Here is a 7,914-nt window from a genome sequence, read left to right as displayed (position 1 = left end):
AGTAGTAGTACACAACCTTTTCCCATTGCTAACTGAGATAACCGTAATGCATGCTTCCTTGCACGACTTATAGAAAAGTTACTACAAAAGAAACGAAAAAAAAGGGCCCCGAAGAGCGAGCAAGCAAGGCCTGGACGACGAGAGGAACCAACGCTGGCGAGTGGCGAGGCTATAAACCAGGGGAGGCCTAACTACCCGCCTCACTGTCTGTCTCTCTCTCGTTCAGAATTGGCATTTGGGGTCATCAGACTCATCACTGGGAACGCGCCCGCTCACTCACTCGCATCACACTCCGCCCCTCTCCATAACTCCCCGGCCCCCGCGCGCATGGCCGATCCCCGGGTCCGCACGTCCGCCGTGGCCGCCGGCGAGCTGCGGCCGCCGGAGCCGCCGCTGGACCCGCTCGAGTTCCTTCCTCGCCCTCCTGGAGCGCCTCCGCCGGGCGCGCGTTCGCGCCCCCCCCGCCGCCGACGCGCCGCCGGCGGCGGCCGCGCTCCTCGCGGCCAGCCCCATCGCGGAGGACGCCGCGTGCGAGCTCGATGACGGGGCCGTCGTCTGCGGGGTCTCCGCCGCCGCGTCCGGGAGCTCCTTTCCTTCGCGTCCGCCGCACGTCGCAGCTCATCATGGAACGGATCCTCGCGCAATCCGTGAGAGCCTCCTTGCCCTGACTCGTTCCTCTCCTTCCTCTACTCCGATCCGTCTTGTTTGTTCTTCCTCCTCAAAATCGCTCTCCGTTTTTTCAAGGAAAAAAATCGAATCTTTTCAATCGTTATTACAGGAGATTTGCCTCTTGGTTCTTGGTAACACCTGGGCGCCATTAAATAAATAAAACAAAAAGATGTGTGCTTTGGTCGTTTTTTATTTGCCGATTCGGGCTTCTTTTTTCCTGGCTGCATTTTACTGCAGATTGGTTGGCTCCATCTGTTCTGTACAAACGTTCCGATCTCTTCCTCTGCCTGCAAAGTTTCGCGGGAATTGGTGGATCTTTTTCTTATCTGGACATCCGATTAGTTAGCATTTTTTTCCCAGTCAATTCACTCTTTCCCACATCGGCCAGCTCTCCTCCTGGTTTCACTTTGATCCCGAGTTGGGACAAGGAGAAACTGCCAAAGGAGAGATTTGTTTTCCTGCCAGGCCCGGAAAAACAAGTGTAATCCCCACCATTCTTTCTAGTTAAGTAGGAGTACGCAGCTTAGTCGCCATGAATGATCAGGCCTCTTCCATTAAGCACCATCAATTTCCTCATGCAACAAACATGCCTTTTCCCCCTGAGAAACATGATTTCAGTCGGGTTTTTTTTTGTTCCTGCTACACCTTTTCTGAATCCTGATCCCTGATGTCTGAAACGCTCTTGTTGGCTGTGGTGTTGCAACCCTGCAGCAGGAAGTGGCGCCGCTCACCTCCGGCCGGCTCTCGCACAGCAGCGGCCCCCTCAACGGCGGCGGCTCCCTCTCCGACAGCCGCCGGTCTCTCCGGAGATCGATGACGCAAAGGTCAGTTCCTGCCTTGCCACCTTCTGGTGCATCGGAGAATGAGTTGCTACTAGTCGTACGTACTACAGGCTTCCCTGCAATTTTTTAAGCGCTAGAACTGTGCTGGTCTCTGCCACTAACCTGCAGTTTCGTACAGCACTAGTAATTATTTGGCTCACTTGCCGTTTGCTGGAACGTTGAGGCGTACTAGAGGCCATTAGAGATTAGCTGGTTTACTGTGTTTGTAGAATAATCAGGGGTAGATAATCCAGCAATTACTGCTTTTACTGCCGGCCTAGTGGACACACTGTTTGCTGTGTGTTCATGTGTCGGATTCTCTGCATCTTTATTACCACTACATGCAGTACGGTCGTGTTGTGTGCTTTGTTTCGAAGGCAAGGGAGGGAAAAATCAGTTCTGTGTGCTCCATGGTTCACGCCCTCCTTCACAAAAAGGGATAAGAAAAAAAAAGACGAAGATTCCGAGCCAAGCTTTTGTTTAGATCATTTGGTATTCTGGAGTAGTGTTATTTTTGTTGGATAACAGCATCAGGTTACCTAGTCTTTTGGGCAGGTAGTGTTTTTTAAAGAAAACAGTTTCTGTTTACATACCTTTTGTCTGTTTGTATCAGTAGTATTAAAGTTGTTTTGTTTGTCGTACTAGTAAAGTACAGAATTTTATAATAGTAATAACGAGCACAGCAGCTTTCGGTTAGTTTTGCCTGCTTTCCGTAGGGGGAGTGGCAGAGTGATTCACTTCACTGGCAGTGGTGTAGAAAAGAGCAGGTCTTTTGCCTGCATTTTCGTCCAAGAGAGAGAGAGCAGACCAGCCACAGGGCACACATCCATAGGCATTGTTAGCTATGGGTCTGCCTGGGACAAAGCGACCCAGCCTTGCAGCCTTCCCTGTGCCGGGGCACCAAATTTTTCTAGAGCTACGAGTAGAGTACAAGAAAAACCAAAAGCTAGACAAAGAGCTGGTAGGCCTGCCTTTCGCGGCTTCCAATAAACCCCTGACTTGCAAGCCCGTCCCCCTTTGCTTTTTCCCACACAGCTTTTGTTTCGCCCAATCCGTCGTGCCCTCCTCCTCGTCTGTCCGAGAGTTCGTGTTCGTTTCGTTGTGAACTCTCGCCGTCGCGGGCCGCGGCCGTGCCCACCACACTGCTGCAGTCTTCAGTGTAGCGTAGCAGCGTGGCACTACTGTAGGAGTAGTAATCTTTTGCCATGGACGCGTCTCTTTCCATCACCCCACCACCAACCCCTGCATAAACATTGCAGCTTCAGGTCTCTATCCAGCCACATGAAACAGATGGAGACCTTCCTCTTCAATGAAACTGTAGCACGTACTACTAATCCTCGAAACCCCCATTTATTTATACAAATTTGTACCCTCATTCGCTGAACTTGAAGGTTTGTACTAATCCAGCCTGGCCTTCTTGTTTGGTTTGAGAAAAGAATCCTCCTTTGTCCTAAATATCTGAGGGTCCTTGTGGCAACCGGTAGTCAAGAAAGCGTCTCCTTTTCCTCTCTTCCATGTTGCTCTTGTTTGTGCTTCATGCTTTGTTTCAATCATTCCTGGCTGTACCTCTAGCAGCCTGTTCGCTTGCTCGTAAACGATCGTAAATTTCCAGCCAGGAACCGTGTTTTTTCCCTCACACAACAAACCAGCCACAGGAAATAATCCACCATCGTTTACGGCCTCTCAACAGGCTGTAGAAGGGTTGGCCGTCAGTCCTTTCAACATTAATTGCATGTTCCAATTTCCGTCGGAATCACTACTTTTTAGCCATAAAACATTCTTTCTCTCCTACAAATCAGCATCTCAGTAACCCGTCGAAACATCAGCCGGAACATGGCCTTCTTCCAGCATGTTTCCTTCGGAATGATAGCAGCGTGGTGGCTCGATGATTCTCGCAAACAATCACAGGATTGTGCTGGAATGCAAGAGCAGGTTTGTTTGTTTGGACGCGTAGCTGCAAGAAGAGATTTCTCCATTTCAGGTCATTCATCAGATACATAGTACACCTGAAGCCTGAAAACAAAAAATTCTACCAAGTACCTACTCATACTGTAGTTAAATCAGTGTGAAATGCCTCCACAGATTCAGCTGTTCCCCCCCCCCCCACCACCCTAGTTCATGCTCGTCCACCCTGATTTCTGTAGTACTTTCGTTTGTATTTGGCAATTAGTGTTTAATTATGGACTAATTAGGTTCGAAAGTTTCGTCTCGCGATTTCTCACTCAACTGTGCAATTAGTTTTTTTTCGTTTACATTTAGTACTTCATGTATGTGTCGTAAGATTCGATGTGACACTTTAGGTTGAAAATTTTTGGAATCTAACGACAAATTGGCCCAAGAATTCCCCCACATCTGCGCCGTTCCACATGCCCCGAGAAAAGACAACACCTTGTGAGAGGTCATGGTCAAAGATCTGATTAGTGATTTGGATACTCAAAGCCACCAGCACAGCGGCACTCCGGTCATTCCACCGGATCTAATCACATTCTACTCTATGTCTCTATCCCAGTCTCCCCGAGCAGTCAGCAGAGAGCAGCTCAGCTATCTACTGTATGATACCATGGATTTTGTTGTTTGCTGTGGGCATATACAGTATTCGTAAAGAAGCTTTGATTCCTGCTGCTATCGTCGTCTCTCGTCTCAGCGCGCGCCTGTCCCTGGTCTCCTGCCTGCACAAGCAAACACTGCAGCAATGTCCAGTCTGGTAGAGCACCAGCACCAGCAGGCCATGTCGCACCCAACCCCTCTCACCCTCTGCCCATCACTCTCTCTGGGTGGAAGGCAACGGCGGCAGGCTCGCAGTCGCAGGCATGCTCGCGGTCCGTGCCGTTTGCCGCATCATGAGGCTTGGCTGGGCCTTTTCGGTCCCTAATCGAGTGTTATTCCCTCGAGCTTTTCTAATCCGCTGTAATGATGCGCGCTTAGCTGATCTAGGGCGAGCATTATCCATCCTCCGCTCCCTCATCATTGTGTCCATTGTATTCTCTTCTGGGGCTCATTCTTAGTACTAATATAATGCAATAGTTTACTGGTTTCTGAAATGGAAATATCGGCAGGCTTTAGCTTTCATGGATTGATTTGTTTTGTATACAGTAGTGTGTTATGGTACTGGCGGATGAGCTGCAGCCTTTCTTCAATTATCACCGCCAGTTTGCCACTTTGTTAAATGACCCATCTCTGGAAAACTAGAACCGTTCTGTCACTTCAAGGTGTACCCTATTTGTTGTTGCAGTTGAAACAACACCTTCACTGCATTGGATTTGTACCTCCAACACATTTAACATTTTCCTGCTTATCATTGAATGCGTTACTGTTTGTCTAGTACCTTTGACAATATATAATCAGTCCTAATAACTCCTAAATATAACTAGATCCCATTTTTATTTTTGGAAATTCAGCATTTGATAAACTGAGTGAACTTTACACCCGAAATCATGCAGTACTGCAGGGCGGTCAGCACGCCGAAGCCGCAGGCTTACCGGGCCGGCAACAAGACGGTCGGCCGGTGGCTCAAGGACCGGAAGGAGAAGAAGAAAGAGGAGACGCGGGCGCACAACGCACAGGTCCACGCAGCAGTGTCCGTAGCGGCTGTGGCAGCTGCCGTGGCTGCAGTGGGCCGCCGCGAACCGCTGCGGCCTCAGGGTCCGGCAAAGACGACCGCGCGGCGCGCACAGACATGGCCGTGGCGTCTGCCGCGACGCTCGTGGCCGCGCAGTGTGTCGAGGCGGCGGAGTCCATGGGCGCTGAGCGGGAGCACCTGGAGGCCGTTGTTGGGTCTGCCGTGAACGTCAGGACGCCCCGGTGATATCGTCACTGTCACGGCTGCTGCTGCTACCGGTGTGTCATCGTCGCGGTGTTCTGTTGAGACTATATCTCTAGAACCGAAGTTGCCCATTCAGTAACAAATTTTGCTGGTTGTAGCGTTGAGAGGCGCGGCCACGTTGAAGGCGAGGGCTCTGAAGGAGGTGTGGAACATCGCGGCAGTGATCCCGGTAGAGAAGGGTGCGGTTGGGGGAGGGCACCACCAGAAGCACGGCGTGGCCCAAGCAGCAGCACCGCAAGCTGGAGAGCAACGGCAGCAGCATCAGCGACGTGTCGCTGGAGGAGGAGAACAACTTCCTCGGCATCTGCAGTCAGGAGCTGCTTGCTCGAGCACTGAGCTCCTCAAACGCACCCGAAAAGGTGAACCCCTCTTTTTCGTTCCTGTGATCGTTCTGTTCATGATGTTCTGGTGTACGATCATTCCGAATCATGAAGCACTGTTAGCATAGAATGGACGTTGTACTGATGTTTGGTCTGTGTGTGTGGTTCTACAGGCGCTCTGCACTGGAAGGTCGTTCGGTGTACATCAACAGGATGGCCTGGTAAATGAATCGCTTCTTCTGCCTGCTGTTCAACTTTCGTGAGACAGTTGTAATGATGTTTAGCTTACGGAAGAATGTGGCTTGCGTTGCAGGTGATGGTGAAGATGAAGAGCCGGCATGTGGCAGGGACGATCACGAAGAAGAAGAAAAGTAAGCAAGCGGCAGCAAAACAACCAACCACGCATGGCTTGAACAGCGTGCCACTGCCCGCCCACGGGCAGGCACTGTTGTCCGTGCACTGACTGACGCCCATGCATGTCCGTCGCTGTCACTGTGCAGGTGTGGTGATCGAACGTGTGCAGGGACGTGGCGGCGTGGCCCGGGCGGCACCTGCTGGAGGACGGCGAGCACCGGCGGTACTTCGGCCTGCGGACGGCCGAGCACCGGTTGATCGAGGTTCGAGTGCACCAGCCAGCGGGAGCACGAGATGTGGACCAAGGCGTGGCGCGGGCTGCTGAGCATCGCCGCCGAGCGGAAGCGCCTGGCGTGACCTGACCCTGACCGGACCTTGACCTGCGTGCCGTCACCGTCACCCGGCGACTTGCCGACGCTGCCCTGCGCGCGGGGGCCAGGGCCAGTGCCATCCACCGTCCGTTGCTTGCTAGGCTGGAGCAGACGCGAGAGGTCGAAGGCAACAGAGCGGCAGGGGCTGCGCGCAGCCCTGTGCCCCACAGGAATTATGTTAGCTATAGGTAGGGTGGGGGGAGGATCCTGGTGCCGCTAGAGTGCTAGGGCACGAGGTTGAATCTGTGGCAGTGTGGTTTTTGTGCGGGAGGCGACGCCTTGTGGTAGAGAAGATGCAGGGGAGCAGGCGCTTGCTGAGCTCTGCCCTCTTGTTTTCTATCTCTCTCTCTCTTGTAAAAATTTTGCTTCTACTCTTTTTCTTCTATCTTTTTTCTCGTTTGGGGGGTGTGGCCATGCTGGAACTGTAGCTGGTGAAGATAAATGCTTTGTTCTGGTAGCAGCAGTAGTAACTCTGTAATTACCGTAGTAATTACCTACCTACTCTAGTAAATTAAGCATCTGTTCATTCCATCCATCCATCCATCTGTTACGTACGGAGTACTCCTACACACAATACATTAGGTGCTACAAAGTTAGTACATGGTGATTAGCTCTAGTCGTGAATGAATCTTTGACCGGACAGTCAAAAGCTGTTTCGTTCCCGTGGGCTGTCCTGCCGAGCGCCGAGCAGCCGAGAGGCGAGAGCAGAGCCATCTGGCCATGGCCCGGCAAACAGCCACAGCGAAAGCGAGGCTGTCCGCGCGTCAATGAATTCCCCGGGGCCCCGTCGCCGCTGTGGAGCAGCAGATGATCTTGTTCTCTTGTGCCGCCGGAGCGAAGATTGTACTCTACTCCATCCTCCGCTGTCTTTGATCATCGTCTGCTTCCTAGAGCCAGGATCACACACCTTGCAGTTCCAGATCAGGACCACTTGCCTGATAATTGGACAGCTTGGACCATTACCATCGCAGCCAGCATGCAGAAGCAGGGTGCGAGATATTCAGAGATGTTTGTTGTCTCGTGCGGCTACCGTTTAATGCAAGAGTGTTGCAGGATCTGGACATTCTGTGATACAAGATCTTCTCGATCAGCTACACTAGTAGTAGTGTATAGAAGGGAGGTAGGAGTATGTCTCTGCTCCAAAGATCAAAGCTTGAGCCCTGCGTGTGTAGAAATTGCAAAGCTGATGGCCGCAGCTCATGAGTTTGAGAGCGCGGGGTTCTTTGCCGTGCTCGAGATCGGTGACGCAAAGACGGGCGGGATCCGTCTCGCTTTCCCTTTCCCGGCTTTTGCTGCAAAGAGGAACACATGCAGACTCGTCGTCCTCCTGCACGCAGTGACCGACTGACGAATCCGATGCAAAATACTACTGCTACAGCAAGAAAGGAAGACGCTGGCAGGGCGATCGGAGGCCAAGATCTGATTGATCCGATGCAAAGGCCAAAGGGAGCGGATGCAGCGTCTGCTCTGCTCGCTTTGTGCAACAACAAGCAATGATCACCCCCGAGCAGGAGCAAGCACCCGAGACGGGATGAGAATCTACTCCTGCTGCTTTT

At 52.0% G+C, this 7,914-nt stretch overlaps 1 pseudogene; it reads left to right on the top strand.

Annotated features, from left to right (window-relative positions):
• The first annotated feature begins 327 nt into the window (after positions 1–327).
• LOC136533940 (VAN3-binding protein-like) lies at positions 328–6,867 on the top strand (annotated as a pseudogene).
• Positions 6,868–7,914: the final 1,047 nt, after the last annotated feature.

This window comes from Miscanthus floridulus, unplaced genomic scaffold (assembly GCF_019320115.1).
Source record: "Miscanthus floridulus cultivar M001 unplaced genomic scaffold, ASM1932011v1 os_1334, whole genome shotgun sequence".
Lineage (NCBI taxonomy): Eukaryota > Viridiplantae > Streptophyta > Magnoliopsida > Poales > Poaceae > Miscanthus > Miscanthus floridulus.
This window is presented reverse-complemented; position numbering and strand designations above follow the sequence as displayed.